Raw genomic sequence first — 20518 nt, 5'->3', positions numbered from 1 at the left:
TCTGCAGTAAAGCCCAGGTTATGCTGTAGACGAGGGTTCTCTTTTAAAGTCTAGAAGCTCTGCAATTGCAGACCATGTATATGGCTGAGAATTCCCTGAATGCACCAATACGAATGTGTTTAAATAAGTAAACAGATAAAGCAAAACTGATCTCAGAAAGAAGAGGGGAGAAAAAAAAAAAACAGAACAAATCAGGAAAAAAAAACACAGAACAAATCTGGACAAAGACACTGCTTTCAGCCCTGGATGATTAAAAATGTATTGAGTTCTCAGAAAGAAAGATTTGAAAATACTATATATATTATTAACATTAATGTCAATAATAATGTTTACTTTAACTTCATACAAGTATAGTTTTCATTGTGCTTCATCTCAATTTTCTTTGCTGGGCCCAGCCAGGACCCTGGGTTCCTAAAGGCTGATTGGGAGCCTGGGACCCGGAATTTACCCAGGGCTGCTGGAGCCAGCAGGCGGCAGGGTGAGCAGGGTGCCTGGGTTTGCAGGAACCCACTGGCAGCCTGGTGACTCAGAAACCCCCTGGGGCTATAGGAGCTGGTTGAGGCGACTGGAACTGACAGGCACTGAGGTGAGCCTGTGAGCCCCAGGAGCCCACAGGCAGTCATCTTGGGCAGTGGGAATCAGCCTGGTACTGGAGTGAGGTGGCTCTGGGGTCCTTGGTGAAATGGTGGTTCCCTTCACTTTCCTATCTTTCACAAGAAGGCTGTGTCTCTTACTGCCGGGCTACCTCACCTTAGGGGATGGCTGATAGGGGCATGCGATTCTATTATTCCTGCCCTTCTCGATGCATCTTTTCTTATTTCCATGTTTCACTTAGGTGCTACAATACCTCTCCTGGAATCCTGGGCTCCTGTAAAGGTATTTTTATGTGTGGATAGTTCAAATTGACGTTGCTGGGGGGAGTTGAGTGCTAGAAATTCCTATGCTACCATTTTGCTAACATTATTCCTCCCAATTTCAAGATTTTTCAACAGAAATGAAAAACATATTTAAAAGCGGAATACAAAAATGTATCTCTAAAAGTTTATTATTTGAACAATGTAATATTTAGGTACAGGTAGATACATTTATGTTTCTTTTAATGCTATTATAATGTTTTTACACAATAAATAACATTTTCAAGGAAATTCTAGCTCTAGTAACTACAAAGTGCCTAAGCCTGAAATTCAACAGAAATCAAATACCGAAGAACAGCTATTAGGGACAGTTCTAATGACTTCTATCTATTAACATAGAAGTCAAGAAGAACATGAGTAAAAATTAAAATGTGTGCAGCAATTGGAGAAGTCTATACAGGTAGCACCTATCTTCTCTATTTAAACGCTTTGTGGCCGCTCTACAAAATATATGAGATAATGATGAACTAAGTGGTATGGCAGTGGAAAGAGACATTTTTTAAAAAGTGTGATGTGATTTAGGGATTAAAAGATGATGGAATCAAAGTTGACTTCACGGTTTTGAACCTAGGCAATTGGTAAAAAATGATAATACCATTAATGGAGAAAAGAAAATGGGGAGGAAAATTTGTTTTGGGGATTGAATAATTAAGTCAACCTTAAGTATGTTTCATCTAAGATGACAAGAGGCTTCAATACAAGTGTGCATTTGGGAGTATCATAGCACAAAAAGAAGATGAATTTAGAGGCATAAGTTTTGAAGTCATTAATTTAGCTACAGGTAGATAAGTATGATTTATATGATTTATATTTTAAGGCAACATCTTGAAAGCAGAGACTGAACAACAGAATAAAGAAAGCTGTTTGAGTTTTTAGTTTAAACAAAAATGTCTCTCTTGTAGACAGCATAGAGCTAGTTCTTGGACGTTATCCAGTTTGACAATCTGTGTCTTTAAATTTCTTTTTGTCCAATTTATGTTTTGTTTCTCCACTTCTCTTTTCCTGCCTCTTTTGGAGTTAATCAAATATTTTATATTCTATTTCAATTCCTCTATTGGCTTTTTAGCTATACTTCTTTGTCTTGTCATTCTCTCTTCCTTCCTCCCTCCCTTTCTTCCTTCCTTCCTTTGTGGCCGTTCTAGGAATTACAATATATATTTATCACAATCTTCTTTGAGTTAACATTGTCCTATTTCATTTAAAACACGATAAATTTCCAACAGTGTGGTTTTATTTAATCCCACCTTTATGTTTTTGTTGTATATATTACATATACATATATTCAATACTTCTATACTTCTATAAATCCTGCAACATTGTATAAGTTTTGCTTCAAACTGTCCTGTCTTTTAAGAAATTAAGACGATAAAAATATATATGTCATTGCATATTTATTCACATGTGTACCAAGAAGAAAGTACTCTTCATTACTTCATTACTTCCTGTAGATTGGAGTTTCCATTTGATGTCATTTTCCTTAAATGTAAAGAACTTGTCTTAGCATTTCTTGTAATGAAGGTCAACTGAAAATAAATTCTTTGTGTTTTTCTTATCTGAAAATTTCTTTGTTGCCTTCATTCTTGAAAAATATTTTTGATGCCTGTAGCATTTCAATTAACCTTTTATAAAAACTTTTTTATGTCAATACTTAAAGATATCATTCCACTGATTATCACTTTTACTATTTCTGATGAGAAGTTTACCATTATTTTGTACGTAATGGTCATTTTCTCTCCGGATGCTTTCAATATTTTTTCTTCATCTTTGGTTTCCAGTAGCTTAAATATCATATTTCTAGGTGTGATTTTCTTTGTCTGGACTTTGGTTGGGATTTGCTGAGCTTCTTTTATCCTACTTAATCATTGTGTCTTTAAATTTTTTCTGCTCCTTCTGATCCAATTACACATATATTTGACTACTCAATATATCCTATGAGTTATTGAAGATCTGTTTATTAGTTTACTTAACTTTTGTCTCTTCTTCAGATTGGTTAATTTCTAGTGATCAATCCTGAAGTTCACTGATGCTTTCCTGTGCAATCTAAGTTTTCTCTTTTCAGATATTGTACTTTTGGTTCTAAATTTTATATTTTTTTGGAGTCTTTATTTCTCTTTTGAGATTCCCTAGCTGTGCATTCATTATAATCATATTTTTCTTTAAGTCCTTGAATATATACATAGTAGTGCTTTATAATCTTTGTCTGCAAATTTTTGGATTTGGTTTTGATTGGCTTTATTTTTGTTGACTATGGTTGATACATTCCAATTGCTTCTCAGGCCTAGTAATTTTTAGTGTATGCATCAAATTGTGGGTAATGAATTGTACAGTGTCTGAATTATGACTTCATCCTTTAAAGGGTGATATCTTTTGTTCTGGCAAGCAGTCCAATTACTGAAGAATCATTTTAGTCAGACTTGGTCTGTCAGACTTGGTTCTATTATGTGTTATGGCAGATTTCTTTTGGTTTTGAGTTCAGAACTGTGGTGTGCCCTTTACTCTATGTGACAATTTCCATAAAGCGTGGACATTCTATGATCTCTAGTATTGAAAACTGCTACTGCTCAGCAAATTTTCTCCATTCTGACTGGGCTGGAACTCCAGTGTCTTCCAAAACTTCAGGACCTCTAATATCAGCTCACTCCTTTCAGCTCTTAGCTTTTCAGCAAGCAATCTCTGCTAGTCTTTGTGAACACTTCCCTGAATATGTGCAGCTCAATGCTTGGCCAATTATATATGAGGAACTCCCACACAGATGTCTGGGTTCTTCTCTGTTCTGCTACATCTTGTTAGGTATGCTGCCCCATAAATGTCAAGTGTTTCCACAGCATGGAACTTTGATCTACTTCTTCCTTAGCCCAGAAATTCAGCCCACTCTTCTTCCATTACCCTGCTCTATAATAACAAAGTAGCCTAGGTGGAAATCCAAGGAAATCTTGTCAATCACTGGGTTCACACTGTGTGTTTACCTTATCTAAAGGATCATAGCCCTTAGATTGTTTTTCTTTGCTAAGTGACTGAAAATAGTTATTTCATATATTTTGTTCAATTGTATAGTTATTTATTGAGAAGGCAAGTTTGGTTCCAGTTACCTTGTTGTGACCAAAAGCAGAAGTCATCCTAATTTTATTTTTGTAATAGCTATCGGCCCTTGACATATCATCTATCCGTTTATTTGCTTGTTGTAAGTCTTTCCTATTGCATCATGATTGAAATCTCCAAGAGAGGCAAGATTTTGTTTATTGTTTGATATTCTAAACACTGCAGCTAATGCATGTGATGTTTGCAAAAAGAGAAAAGAAACATTCATTGATCAAAGAATGAGTGAACAAATTCCATAATCTTACACGTTCTCAGTAAATTGGCTTTTAAAAATTATATTACAGGTTTTAAAATTGTTTTTATAATTGTTAAACAAAGATCTCTAAACTGGTGTACCTCAGTTGACACCAATATTTAGTGCCCTGAATAGTAGCAGTGTCCTTGGAGGGTCTGTTCATACAATCCCTTGTGTGGCACATTCCAAATCCATCCTTTTCTTATGAAATATATCACACTTACGAATATGGAAATATGTATACTAGAGTACATAGTGTTTTATATAGTTATAAAAATAATTATAAAATAAAACCTATGGATCTACCACCTAAATTATGAGACTGTACATTGCCATTATCTTTGAAGACTCCTGCCCTTTCTGATTTCATTACCTTCCCTCTCCCCATGGTGGATTTAACCACAATTCTAAATTTTTTTGTGTTAATTATTCTTTTGCTTTTCTTTCTAGTTTTGTGTGTTACACATAAACATATATATGTATTGTTTGTTTTTCTCGATTTTGAATTATTACATTTACTGTATGAATATGTCATCTGTGCTTTGTCTCTACTAAATATAATTTTTGAGATTCACACATGATAATACATGTAGTTGTGATTTCATTTTCTGTAATACACCAACATATGAATACGCTATAATTACCCATCTTACTGCTGATGAATATTTGGGCTGCTCAATTTTTTTGCTGTTACAAAAATTCTGCTTAGGTGGACCTCATACATGTCTTCAAGTGTACACATGTGCAAGTTTCTGGTAGAACACATATATATCTGGTATGGAAATGTTAAAATTTAAAGATAATCTCAGAGTTTTCCAAGGAATCTCTTCCCAAAATGCAGTCCATTAGAGTTCCCATTGCTCAATATACTTATCAATATTTAGTACGCTGGTGGGTGAAATGTTATTTCATTATGCTTAATTTGCGTTTTCCTGATTACAAATGAGGTTGAGCATATTTCCATGTTTGTGAGCCATGCATATTTCTCCTACTGCAAAATGTCTGCTCGTACCATTGCTCATTTCTTCTATTATGTTGCCTTCCTCTTGTTGATTTATAGGCACCTTTTATAGTATGGATACAAATCATCTCTTTATTATGATGTTTATCAAATAGCTTCTCCCAGTTTCTGACTTTTTTGCTTCTTAATAGTTGCCTTTGAAGAATAGAAGTTATTAATTTAAATAATATCAAATTTCTCAGTCTTTACTCAGCTCTTTTGTGATAAAAGCTATTTGTCTCTTGCTTAAAAATTCTTCTCTTCTACAAGAGTGTAAGTTTCTTCTCTCATGTTTGTTTCTAAAATTTTTATAATTTTACCTTTCCTACTTAAGTCTTTGTTCAGCTGGATTTTGGTTTTGTGTACGATAAGGTAGAGATCCATTTTCATTTTTCCATATGGAGGAACAGTTTTCCCAGCATCATTTATTGAGTAACACTTCCTTTAATCTCTGTTCTGCAACAGCAACTTCTTTATCAGATTTCCATACGTGATCATGAATCAATTTTTAAGACCAATGTTCTGTTCCATTGTTCTGTTTGAGCTAGTGAACCTCTTTTATAGGGTGCTGTTATGAGCACAGTCCCACTCCTGAAGAGTCTTCTTTCAGTCTCTTTGACTTGTTTGACATTTTTTTGGCTTTAAACTCAATTGTATATTCACAAAAAAAGAAACTTTGATGGGCCCAAGTCAAACAGGTATCTACTCCAAGCTCCATCATCTGTGGTAGGAATTAGGGTCATCACATAGCACATATGGCCACTAGGGGTCCACCTCTACCTCCAAAGAAGGTGAGACGTGAGAAAGAGACCTGGCCCAGTGCCTACTGCTCTGAGGAATGATCAGAAGCATTATACTGAAGTCATATACAAGTACACAAGAGTTTGACTAAATTCTTTTCAGAAACTGTTCACCAAAGAGTCAAAAATAATTATGACAATGAAATATTCTTTGCTTACTAACATGACAAGGATTTATTCAAATGATAATTGATAATACTCCAGAGGATGCAGTGGAAGGAGCACGCATTCGTTGATGGTAGGAACTTAATTCTGTGCAACTTTTCTAGCTGGCAAATTAGCAGTATTTGTCAAACACTTAAAAATACATGCTATATCATGTAATTGAAAAATTTCTAAGACATTATCTTATAAGAATCATCATAGATTTATGAAAAGATGCCTTAGGTCAAATTCTTCATAAGTAGGCCACAAGTCAAGAACTTATTGCAAGTGATTTATTAAGGAAGTGTTCCCAGGGGAAAATGGTAAGCAAGCAGAAGTAGGATCCGGGAAAGACAAGCAAAGCAAGGGTGCAGGTGCATGCAAATTTTAGGCAAGCTGCAGCTAATCCCTCAGCGAAACTCTAGAGTTGAAATCATGAGGCAAAGTTCCTGAGGGCATATCCAAACATCTGTCAGTCATTGTTCAAGCACTGAAGTTCCTAGGCATTTAATGATGTGATTACAACAGGTGTCTTATTCAGAGTTAATTATCATAGCAAAACAAAAAAAATAAAACTGAAACAACTTAATTCTTGAGCAGCAAAAATGATAAGAATAAAAATAATCCACTATTATTAAATATATAAATCTTAACGATTATTTACTAAAATGGCAAATGCCTGTACTGCATTTTTAAAGCGCAAACTATAAAACTATATATATAGTTTGAGACAAATTATATTATAAATTGATGATAGTATGGATGATATGTAGATATGTAGGTAGATAGATGATAAAAAGAGATGGACAGGAATAGATATAGAGGAATAGGTATATTTTCTATCTTATACTCTGTATTTTCACAATCATATACTAATATAAGTACATACTAAATTTTTTGAAGAAAGAGAGAAAGCTGAAAGAAAGTGAGAAAGCAAGAGGAACGAGAAAGACAGGAGATCCTGCTAACATGTATGAATGTAAATACGTAAATTGCATCAAAGTTCAATGCCAATTCCCTCCTGGACTACTGTCAATTGAAAACTACAGGTTTCCCCCACTATCTGAAAGTAGGGTATTCCTATGAAACCTTTTATGAGCCAAAATAGCATAAAGCAAAGAGTATCCCCTGCTTTCCAAAAGTTTGCGTTAGGCCATTTCAGTTTTACTACAGACCTACATTAGTGCTGGTTAGTACGTACTTTGTGAAAATGAAATGGCCTAATTCAAACTTTTGGAAAGCAGGCAATACCTGTATTTGGGAACTGCTTCTCCCATTCACCCCAATTTTGCCCACCCAACACCTAGGAATTTGTTCCTTGTTTCACAGAACAATGCTTATACGGTAGCCTTTGATGCAGGCAGCCTGATGATTCTAAATACCACGGCCAAGAGTGTGTGTGTGTGTGTGTGTGTGTGTGTGTGTGTGTGTATGTGTGTGTGAGTCTATGTGCTTTAATTCTCACAGGATAACTCAACAAAATTATCTTGTGTGGCACATTGGAACTTATGACTGAGAATTGTTCCCTAGGTGATTCCGGAGAAGATGGATAAGTGTTAGAAAGCCCTGAGTGAGCCAAAGGGGGAAGAACTGAGCTGCTGGCCACAGCAAGGGCAGCCAAGCTGCCATCTCCCCATGGATGGTGTTTGACAGTTCCTGGTTCACATGTCCACAGGAAAAATGCTGGAGCATCCCTTAGGGCAGCCCCAGGCATTAGCCAGGGCCCATCCCCATGATCAGGCCATGTCTTTCAAAAGGTCACATATTTGTGCTTTCTACTCCAAATTATTTCAAGTCGTGTATAAGCATTACTTAAATTAAAGGGCAAAACATTTTGAATGATCAAAATCTTAAAATTACTCTGTTTCAAAAACATCCTCTAACTGAAAAATGCCCTTTCACATTTGAATGTCTCAGAATTGGCCAAATGAATTGTGGTGTGGCCTCACAATCTGTGGCTGAAATTGAGATGAAACGTGAGAATTCAGAAAGTGGGATTTTCAAATATATATATATATATATGAGGAAGAGAAAATAGGAGTTTTAAATGGAAATGACTTTTTCACCTTTAAATATAGGACTGGCACTTTCAGATTACTGTACAATCCATTTAACATCCTTGGGTAACATAAAAGAACTTTATCATCCATGGCTTATACCTATTTCAAACAGCATTTTTCTGATCTCTTTTTAAAAAATAAATTCTAAATTGTCCCAGAATATGTTATAACATACACATGCACACAGGACTGCATTGCCTTCCTCCCATTAAGAGGTATTTTACTACATTTATAGTCCTTACAGTAAAGCAGCATCTGAAAGTTCATATGAACTATAAATTCATACTAAAGCACCTTTTTATTTTATTGACCCTAGCAAAAATTAATATTATTCATTTTATAGTTATTTAAAGATTACTCTCCTAAATATATGTAGCAAGAGCATTATCCTAAGTACTGGGTGGAGATTTGCTCTGAAAAATCAACTTCTCTTCATCACTGGGTCAGTTTCCTAGGGCTGCCATAACAAAGTACCAGAGACTGGGTGGCCCAGACAGAAATGTATTTTTCACAGTTCTGGAAGTTAGAAGTCTGAGATCAAGGTGTCAGTAGGATTAGTTTGTTCTGAGTCCCCTTTCCTTGGCCAGTAGATGGCCGTCTTCTCTCTGTGTCTTCACATGGTCTTTCCTCTGTAACTGTCTGTGCCCAAATTTCCTCTTCTTATAAGAATACCAATCATATTGGATTAGGGCTCACTCTAATGACTTCATGTTAACTCAATTACCTATTTGAAGAACCCCATTTCCAAACACAGTCAACATTCTGGAGTACTGGGGGTTAGGACCTCAACATATGAATTGGGATAGGAGAAGACACAGTTCAGTCCATACAACCAGCTCCTAGCACAAGACATTTCTTGAAGAAATGTAGGTAGACCTGTTTCTGACTTGCAGTTGTTAACTATAGAAAGGTTAAACCATAGGGCCCTAATTGTCTAAGAGGACAAAACCAGGGAGATGCCTGTACAGAATCAGAAGAAAGACAAACACTCAACCTATTTATCTGACTATGTCTTCTTAACCAGCACCCACTTCTTAGGAGTATGAGGGAGGCATGGTCTTGACTCATTGAACTAATGCAGCCTACATAGAGATCAAAACCAAGACATTGATTTCATCAGCATCCCTAACCACCACAAGTAACCAAGTTAAATAATAGTTACTAGGGGGAAATACTTTACCAATAAATGTTACCATGTTTCTCTAAGACAGTATAAACCCCAATCGAAGTTTGAGTTTATGCAAGTTTATCATTATGCTTATTTATCCTAAAAAATGTTTGCTTTAATTTTTTTGTTTGTTGGTTTTAATTGTTGCACATTATTCTCCTTTTGTGAAATAGATTCTACTCTTCATGTTCTCAAATCTTGCTTGTTTTCTAAGACCTAACTGCAATCCCACTTTTGGTGAGATTTCCTCAAATGTTTTAGCTTGGATTTCTTTTTCGTCTTTCTCTCTACTTACAGGCATAGTTATATAATTTATTCCTAGATGGTTTTTGTTGAATTTATACCTTACTAGTTGTGTTGCTCCCAGCCAGACAATAAAATTAGAATGGGTAAAGACTATAGCTTCTAATCCTCTGTATACAGCAACCATTACAGTTGAGAAAATATAGCAGTTTGACTATATACGATTATGCATTGACTAGTAGACTAGGATACGCCCATCACTACCATTGTACACAGAATACTGTCTTACTTTGTTTTTATTGTATTTATAGTTTAGTAAGATAAATACCCAGTGAAATGTTTGGTAGATACTTTTAGGGTGAAGCATGGACATTATTGCAGGGAAAATGTGGAACCACTGAAGGGTTTTATCTATGCGAGTGAGATGATTAGGTTGCATTTTTTTAAAAAACCTTTTGGGCACTGTTGTTGAAATGGGGAAGCTACAGCAAAAAGCCAGGTTAGAATTTTTGGTAGCATAGACTTGGTTAATGGTAATGGGCATGCATGGAGATATAGACATTAAATATTTAAGAGCTGTGATCCATAGGCATAGCTGTAACACATAAGAAAAGGAATCTTAAATGGCATGTAGTTTTTAGGCTCGAACAGCTAAGTAGACATTTAGGATAAAAACAAAAAGAATAGATATGGGGAGGAGGATGATGGCCTTAGGTTTGCTCATTTGAGCCTGAAGTATTGATTATCCAAGGAGAAATGTTGAGAAAAATATGCTAACCTGAATCTTAAGAAGGAAATTTTTGATGGAGATAAAGACTTGGAAATCACCTGCATACAGATATTAACTATAAAAAAATCATGGAAATAAATATACTTGTTCCAGTAAAGAGGGCATGGTGAATAGTGAACAGAACGTAGAACCCCAAGAAGACCAAAATTAAAAGGTTGAAGAAAATAAAGACTCTCAAAGTAGACTAAAATGAGGAACCAAGAAACAATGAAAATCAGGGATGTGGGGCATTTGGGAAGAGAGAATTCAAAGCAGCAGTTCGTGGTATATGATGTTAAATGCTCCCAAATGACTAAACAAGAACAAGGCTAAAATATACGTTTAATTTATAAATAAATAAATTAGCCATTGGTGACTCTGACTTTGGAATATTACATCAAATTACCACTGACTGGATGGCTGAAACAACAAACATTTATTTCTCACAGTTCTGGAAGTCTAAGTGCAGGGTGCCAGTCTGGTTGGGTTCTGGTGCTGGCACCCTTCCCAATGTGCACATGGCTGCCTGGTTGCTTCTTGGCATGATGGAGAGAAGAGCGCAGAAGCAAGCTCTCTGGTGTTTCTTCTTATAAAGTCACGACTCCCGTTCATGAGGGCTCCACTCTCATGACCTAATTACCTCCCAACGTCCTACCTCCTAACACTATCATGTTGGGATTAGGATTTCAATATGTGAAGATTTTTTGGGGGAAGAGGGACACAAGGATTCATTCTATAACAGTAACCTAAATGATTGTGATGCTATAGGAGAAGCAGAGCTAAATTAGAAGAGTGAGTGAAAGGGGAGAAAGTGGAGAGAAATTTTTCAACTAACATGTCTATACGTTTTCTTCACCTTCTACACTGTAGACTCTTACAGAGTTAGGAGTGGTTTCTTTAAAACCATATAAATCCCAATCCAAGGTTAAATTGTATGCAGATTTACTATTATTTTTATTTATCAAAGGTGCTTACAGAAATACTTTAAAAATCATTAGCATGGTTTACAAGGACCTCTTTGCTTTTGTCCCTTATGTTAACTGAATTTCTTCATCTTCAGTTAGTCTCTCCAGCATTTCATCACATTTCTATCCATTTGCCCCAAAATACCAGAGTGTTTCATTCTCCCGTACTTTTATACACAATGCTTTCTTCAGTATGCATGCCATTGCCCTTCACACGTTTTCTACTTGGCAAATCCCTCCATATCCTTTTATGATCCATTCAGATCACCTTTTCTACAAAGCCTCCCCTGATATCTTCCTTCTCCAGTATAGCAGACATGTCTCTAGTACTCACACCATGCTTTATATCTGTCTCTTTTATGTCAACTATATAGTCCAAATACGAACACCATCGGGATTTCTTTAAGTGACCTCACTACATTTTCATTCAATAGAGACAAGTTTCTCAGAAAATCACAGTTAGTAAAGCCTTATTTCATCATAATTCTCATAGCATCTATTCAATATAAAAAAAAAAAAACCACTGGGAGCGTATATCTTCCACATCAAAGAAAGGTCTCATAAAGACATTTTATGTTACAAAATCTAAAAGCAATATTTAGGTTATTCCTAATATTAAGCAGAGGGGACTTACAATGCCATCAGTATTTGAAATGAATTGTAGAACTCACTTCCTTAATGGAAACAATTCTGTATATCAGTTTAATCAACAGCTTAGAGGTTTTTCCCACGTCTCACTAATGTTATCAGCTTTCAGGAACTAGAGAGTATATTACTCCCAGATGAAATTTAGAAGCATTATGAGCTGGCATGGTGGAAATGAAGTTGAAGAAAACGAAGCCCTATAGGAAAGAAGGTTTGGAACATAATAAAGAATGATTTCTCTGTTTTCTTGAGGAAAGAAACAACTCTAATAATGGTACTATAATGTTGCAAGAGATTAAAAATAAAAATATCCCAAACTATCATATTTCATTGAATGGTAAGGAAAAGTAAAAATAAATAAGGTAAATTATATAGTCTCCAAATTCAGCTAAAGTATTGACAAACTAAAATGAGAGGATAATAGATAAAAATATATTGTTAATAAAAATGTGTGAAAGGGAAGTTGCACTGAATTTATTACAGATACCGGTCAGATATCAGAATTATAGCGAAAATCATGCAAAATATAATAGCTCTGGAGGAAAACAATATGATCGAGTTCCTTGAAACCTATTCAAACCTATTTTGAAGCTTGTTATGGAATAGAAAAATGATTAAATGTCTGAAAACATCTTAAAATCCAAGGTTCAAAGAATTAAGCCTACAAATATTTCTATTCCCCTTTTGGAAAGTAAATCGAACACAGAACTGCAGATTCAAGGAGTAAGAAGCAGAACAGAATAAATAATGCATCAGATTTAGATAATACTTTTTCTATTTTATCTCTGAACTGAAACCCTGCTCAGGCGTGGAAGCAAATTACTTCAGAGACTATAAGAAAGGAAATCAAGCTAGTAATATGGAATTGGACCAAACACAGACTATGATGTCAAAAGGATTTCTTTTTTCAGAATCAATAGGTGATGAAAGACTTATAAAAATTATGCAGAGACGAATTTGATCAAAACCATATGCTTCCCAGTCAAAGCATTTTGTAGTAAAACTAGTAAAATTTTGTATGGTCAGCACTCAAATCATGTCTTTTTCACCATAAAAAGTATTTGCCTTTCAGCTTCCAAAATATAGCATATAATTTTTTTTTAACTTTCAATTTGTAATACATTCACATGGTTTAATATGAAAGCAATATAGTGGAAAGTCTTCCTGCCATCCCTGTCCCTCATTCTGGGACAACTTTTATGAGTGGCTGGTATATATGTTCAGAGTTTCTTTATACAGATAAAAGTGCATATGAGTATACAATCTTGTTTTCTATCTTTTTACACCCCAAAATATAATATTTTCCAGTTTCTCTCCTTGTTTTCATCAGTAAACACATATCTGGGTATACTTTCTATATCAATAGCATTTTCAGATACATGTGAATAAATTGGTGGGGAAAAAGTAGTCTTTTATGAGTCTTCTGCCTTCCACTCTTTCTCAGAATACTTTTCTTTGTTTCACATTTGTGATTTCTCCTTTAATCTTATTAAAGTTACATTGTGGCTTATTTGCTTTATGATTTGTTGAAATAACACTAATAAATACATATATATATGCATGTATATATACACATATATAATATATATGATTTTGATGGGAATTGAACTATAAATTAATTTAAAAACCTGACTTTTAAAATAATTTTAATCTTCCCATCCAGAACAAAGACCTGATCTTAAATTTGCCAAATCTTCCTTTTTGTCACTTAGTAAAGTTTTTTTTTAAGATATTTATTCCTCACTTTCATTAAAACTTTTAAGTTTTTCTTTTGGAATCCTTGAATAGACGTCTAAACATTGAGGGAATATTCTTTTTTTTAATTTCAATATGATTCAAAACACCTTTTTATTTATTTTTTCTTTCTTTGGCTTGCAAAACTCAGTTGTTAAGTGAAAATGTCCCAGTCTGCCACGATGTCTTTAAAGCCATAATTCACCATCTCCTAGCTATGTCCCTTGGGGCAGGTCATTTAATCTCTGAAGACTTCATTTTCCCCATGTGTAATATGAGAATGATTATAATAATAGTACCCGTATCATCGGCTTGTTGTGATAATTAACTGAGTAGTAGATATAATGGCCTAGTAATGTTGCCTGGCATAAGGAAAAGCACATGAAAATGATGATAATGACAATGATAATGATGAGGTAGAACAGTAAGTTGATTTGAAAACCCTGGCAAGGAATGTGCAGAGACGTGTGTATATGTCTGTGTGTGATTCAATAAACAACTGCTTAAGCAAATCTAATTTACTTCCCTTTAATCGTCGTAAAATTATCCTATGATCAGTTATCATGTTGCTCAGTCCAGAGATGAAGAAAGCATCCCCGGGTGATCGTTCTCAGATATCCCACAACTCACCAGCAAGTCCTGTGATTCTTCCTGCAAACTATGACCAAATCCAGACCTCTGTGTGTCATCCCCACTGCTAACGCTGTATTCCAAACCATCATCACTGGCATGGTCAGTTTCATTAGCTTCTCAACAAGTCTTTTTGCTTCATCTCTTGCCCTTATATAATCTGTTCAGATAGCAACCAAAGTGGTCTCTTTAAACTTAAATTAGATTTCATCATTCCTCATGCAGAATTTTCTAATGGCTGTCCATCAAGTAAAATCCAAATAATTTACAGTAGCTTAATGGACCTGTATTATATGACTTGTGCCTCTATCTCCAACAACAGACATTCATCTCCTGCCTCAATCCAAACCAAGCATGTTAGCTTTCCTGCTATTTCTTGAGAAGTCTTTCTCATCGCTACCATAAGACTTTCCACTTCCTGTTCCTTTTATCTTGAAATCTACCCTTCTAGATGCAATATACAAACAGTTTTCTCACTATTTTCAGGTCTTGGCTCCAATGTAAGGCTGTCAGATTAGAAAATTAAAATGCAAGATACCCAGCTAAATTTGAATTTTAGATAAATAATGACCTTTATACTCTAATTATGTCCCAAATATTGCGTGAGATATAGTTATACTAAAAAGGTATTTGTAACTTATCTGAAATTCAAATTTAATTCGTCATCTTGTATTTTATCTGGCAACTTTATTACTACTACCTCAGAGAGGTCTTTCTTATACTCTATATCAGATGGACCCATCTCTTCCTCTGCTGCTGTCTAATTTCCTATGCTATTTTATTTTTCTTCATGGCACTCATTACTACCTGAAATATTATTATTTGTTTATGTTTATAGAAAAAAAATCTTTCTATTTAAAAATGTAGAATTTCATGAGGACAAACATTTCCTCTCTTATTAAGCCCTATTCTCAATGCCCAGCACATAATAGATGCTGAAATATATGTACTGAATGGCACACAGGTATGTTAAAATGAACATAATTTTTTCTTACTTTTTTGAAAACAGAAAATCCCTGGAGAAATACAAAGCTATTTCCATCATACAGTCTCAGACAATTTAAAAATCAATATGACACTCTTCTGTTTCTCAAGATACCATCTCAGACAAACCACATCAGGAGGTTATTTTTTCTACTAGATGTTATCCTTGTGTGACATCCATATTTAGTCAAGATGCTTTCTTACACAATTAAAGACAAATTAAAATATAAAGCAGAACATTAACTTATAGATGCAGGAGAAAATTAGAGTTTAACATTCAAATTTTACACATGGAGAAACTGAGTCTCAGAAATATAAAATGATTTTTCCAAAGCCAATATATTAACATAAGTTAACATATTTATTTGTTTGTATAACTTATAGCCTATTTTCTCCCCATTATATTGTAAGTTCCCTGAAAACAGAAACTTGATCTATTTGATTGATTGATTGCTTACAGTACCTTGAAGAGTGCTTGACACACAGTAGCACCTCAATAAATATTTGTGATTGGATAATGAGTCAAAAACTAAAATCTAGCTCCTGTGACTTTCAATCAAGTGGTCTTCCTATAAGATATGGTATATTGTTTTATTTAACTATGATGGAAATGTCCTGAATTACATCAGTTCTTTCCTTAAAAATAAAAACTAAAGAAAACTTTCATTTACTACATTATAAACACCAAGTTGTCAACATTTAATTAAGTCACATATCCACATATAAAAGAGAAACCCCTATCTTTAGAAAGTGTTAATTGACTCAAACCTTACAACATGATACAAGAGAAACTTAAAACTTTAAATTTTCTTTAATTTGTACAAAAGTAGATTTGTAAGATTGAATACTCTAAATTATCCATACTAGTGAATGTCTTTGGAGCATACCAAATAATAGCCCGTCTTTGGTGGATTTCAATGGTCATAAAATTTGTTCTCACTGTCTTGTTAAAAGAACAGCTACATTACAAATGGATTTGATGACAGAAGAGGATTTAATGAAAGAAAAACAGAGCAAATATTATATCTTCAAAGATAAGCCTTGTGTCCAGAAATATAGGTCAAAATGATTTCTGAGTGGACTGGAAACATATGAGTGACAGAGGAACATGGAAAAAAGGGATCTACCGTAATGTCTGTATGGCCTGACAGATAAATGAATAAAACAGGATACCGGTAGAATACACATCCTATCTAAAATGCACAGTCTCTATTAAAACAAAAATGAAAACCAAAAAACACAGCCCTAGTATGGCTAAATCTTTCAATTTTTCTAAAGAAGTCAAAATTAGTCATGTTCTTTAAATGTGAAATCTGTTGTTTTATAAGTATACATGTCAAATGAACTTGAGGGCCAGGCTAAATATGAACGTCAAACAGAAAAAAGAATTTGGAAATCACAGATAATATATAAAGAAAAATAATCACTTTTTAAAAATTTAATTAATATAAGTGGAAAGATAAGAAAAGTATTACTTCCATGAAAAAGAGCAAGATGCTACTTTTAAAAAATTTTAAACATGAAAGGGCTTTTGAAATGAAAAATAATCAAACATGTGAAATTAATTGTATGGAAAATCAAATAAGTGGAAAATAAAGTGAAAATAGTCATTCAGACATTATAATTAAAAGGTAATAAGGATAATAGATGAAAGAATTAGAAGATCATTCAAAGAATCTTTGTTCTATATTATAGGAGTTTCTGGAAAAGATAAAAGTAAAAATGGAAGGGAAGAGATTTTCAAATAAGTAATATAGGATAATTTCCCCAAACTATTGGAAATGGATATCCAGTTAGAAAAGACCCATCAAATGCCCAAAAGACTAAATTTTAAAAAGTCCACATATCGATCTAAAATTTCAGAAGACAAGGAATAAAGAGAAGATCCTAAGATCTTCAAATGAATTTCAGTAGCTCTTCAATGCAGAACCACAGGTCATAAACAGTGAAACAGATATCAGAATGACGTCAGGATTCCAAGTCCTGATTTTCAACCTACAATTCTAAATCAAGTCAACATGCCGTGGTGGTAAAATATTTTCACACAAGCAAAGATTTTAAAATTCACTTCCCATGCTACCTTAAATTAAGAAAAAATATATATTATCCAGGAAACAGAAGATTCAGCAAAAGAAGAAAGCAAGCAGAAGTTCTAAGGCAATAAGTGCCCTGGAGAGCAATCAGTTCAGACCAGCGCAAGAGAAGAAAGGTTATGGGAGAAGGAGGTCTCAGGAGTTTAGGTATTACTGTGGTAGGGGTTTTATTTTACACACAACTACATGAGAAAGAGAAAGAGAAAGAGAAGGAGAGAGAGAGAGAGAGAGAGAACAGGAAGGGAGGGGAGGGGAGGGAAGAGGAAGAGGAAGGGTGGGGAGGGGAGGGGAGGGGTGGGGAGGGAAGAAGAGATTTGAGGTTATTTACAAAGAAGCTACGGTAATTATGAAGCATGAGATCTATCTAAGGAAGAATAGAAGTGAAGACCAGGAGTTGTCACAGACAGCAAATTTAAAAATTTTGTATCTAGTATCTTCAACTCTCTCTCCTAAATTCCAAGTTGATTCTCTGTCACCCCATTAGGATATCTACTTCCATACTCTGCAGGTAACTTAAGCAATGTTTCCAAGAAAGAAAACATCACTCTCCCCAAACTTTCTTCTCCTCTTGTAATCCCTCTTTCAGTCCAGAATCCTAGAAATTATGACCCTTATCCTCCACCCAAAACACACTAAGTATTTTCAATGTAGATTATTTTTTCCTCATCTTCCCAGATATTGCCTTAGTTAAGGTTCTCTTCAATTCTTTAGTGATCTATAACAGCCCCCTACCCTTAATTTCATACTCTTTAAATATGCCTCCACATTAATGATATTATTCTCCAACAAAAACCCTTTAATAGTTTGTTAGAATAATGTTCATCATACCTAGCAAAGTATTTAAATAGAATTTCAACCTATCTTTGAAGCTTAATTTCCTTGTTACTCCAATCACACTAAAAGACTTGACATTACCTAATATGCTCTTTTTTTAGCTCTATATCTAGCTAAAATACCCCAAAAGTGAATAGAATTGTGGGAAGTAGGTGGAAGATGATTTATTTATTCCTAACTACAAAGAGCCTGTTCTTATGATTCATGTATTATATCACTGAACTAATGGCTATTTGATGAATGTCAGCATGAGTAGTCTTCACAGTAACTATGGATTTTGGAATTATTATTGTTATTTTACAGATGAAGAAAAAAAGTTAATCAGTTTGATCAAGATAATAAAGTAGTTAATGATACAGAACCCATATTAACCAAAATTCCATGTGAATTAAAAGCCCATGTTTCACAAATGGCATGATCTCATATATAGAATATCCTAAGGAATCCACTAACAAATGAATTCAGCAAAGTTACAGGACAATTAAATATCCAAAAATCAACTGTATTTCCATGCACTAGTAATAAACAATCCAAAAATGAAATTCAGAAAACAATGCATTTAGAGTAACATCAAAAAGAATAAAATATTTATGAATAAATTTAACAGAAAAGGTACAAAACTTATACACTGAAAATCAAAAAATTTATTGACATTAAAGAAGACCTAAATAAATGGAAAGATATTCCATGTTCATGAAAAGACTTAATATTATTAAGATGGCAATACTCCTCAAATTTATTTATATAATCAATTCCTATCAGAATCTTGGCTCCCTTTTTTGCAGAAATTGAAAAGGTGATACTGAAATTCATATGTAAATGAAAATGTCTCAGAATAGTTAATATTTTGGGGGGAAAAAAGTTGGAGGACTCACACATCAAGGTTTCAAAATAAATAAAAAAAAATAACACAATTATTGGAAATTTTTAAAAAAGACTTTTTAATATAGAGCAAGTAGTTCCAAACCAGCATTATTTAGATCCAACATGGCAAGTAGATAAACTCTGTGCATGCTTCCTTCCATGAACACATTAAAATTACAACTAAATTATAGAACAATCAACCTGGAGAATATCTGATGTCTGGCTGAACAGAAGTTTTATAACTAAGGATATAAAGAAGCCACATTGAGACTCGCAGGAGGGGTGGAGATGCAAAATGAGCTGACCCCAAACCTCTGTGTGGCTGTTTTTCAGAATCAGGAGAGATATCTCTGCCTTGGGGGTTCCTCCCAGAGGAGTGAGTGAACTCAGCCCCATACAAACCTCCCCAGTCTGCAGTACTTGTGCCGGGAAGAGGAGCCCCCACTACATCTGGCTGTGAAAAACTGGAGATTTCAACCATCTGGGTGGGATGGAAGGCTGCGGGAAACCCAGACATACTCTTTCTTAAAGGGCCACACTTGCTCGCAGGCACTCACCTTGGACTACAGCAGAGAGACAGTGACTCGGGGGGCATCAGAGTTATATGGGGTGGGGGGCTGACTGAGGTGTGTGGCTTTGCAGGGAGGGCTGTAGGACAGTCACCATTTTTGCTCTGTGGGGTCCTCCTCCCATGCAGCAGGCAGGCAGGCGCTATTGTTCTTGTGTTGAGCCCTCCCCCACACAGCCAAATCTGACTGATTGGCCTGGTGAGCTCCAATGGGCCCTTGCCCCACACAACTCACCCAACACCAGAGGCACTTTCTGGGCAAGCAGCCAGCCCCACCCACATTGCACACTTTCTTGGGAAAGTATGGGACTCCTTGAGACTCAGGTGGGAGGCAACTGGCCTCAGTGTGTTCTGAGACTTTTGCTGAGTATCTCCAGGCTCAGCATTGGCACCAAACCAGAATCACATTAACCTGGTGACCACAAATTTTTCCACTCTAGTTAGTCCCTGAGATCCTGCCTCACCCAACTTGTGTACCACATGAGACTTTACCAGTGACTAAAGCTTAAGAAAGCTGGCAGGTGGCAGCAGGCCTCAGGGTGTCCTGGCTTTTTGCAGAGCTACCCCAAGCCATGTACGGGTGGAAGCCTTCCATGGTTTACACCCCAAGTGTATGGCCTCTCCCACGTGCCTCCAACTTTAGCAAAAGGAGCGAAAAACCGTGAATCTCTTTGTAGCTCCTACCAGGTACTCCTCAGCTTGTTATAGGCAGTGGGTGACCTGGGCCTGCAGTAGAGCCCCTCACAAGAGGTCCTAGAATCAACATACT

The sequence above is a fragment of the Rhinolophus ferrumequinum genome, chromosome 13 (genome assembly GCF_004115265.2).
Source record: "Rhinolophus ferrumequinum isolate MPI-CBG mRhiFer1 chromosome 13, mRhiFer1_v1.p, whole genome shotgun sequence".
NCBI lineage: Eukaryota > Metazoa > Chordata > Mammalia > Chiroptera > Rhinolophidae > Rhinolophus > Rhinolophus ferrumequinum.
Note: the sequence above shows the minus strand (reverse complement) of the source record.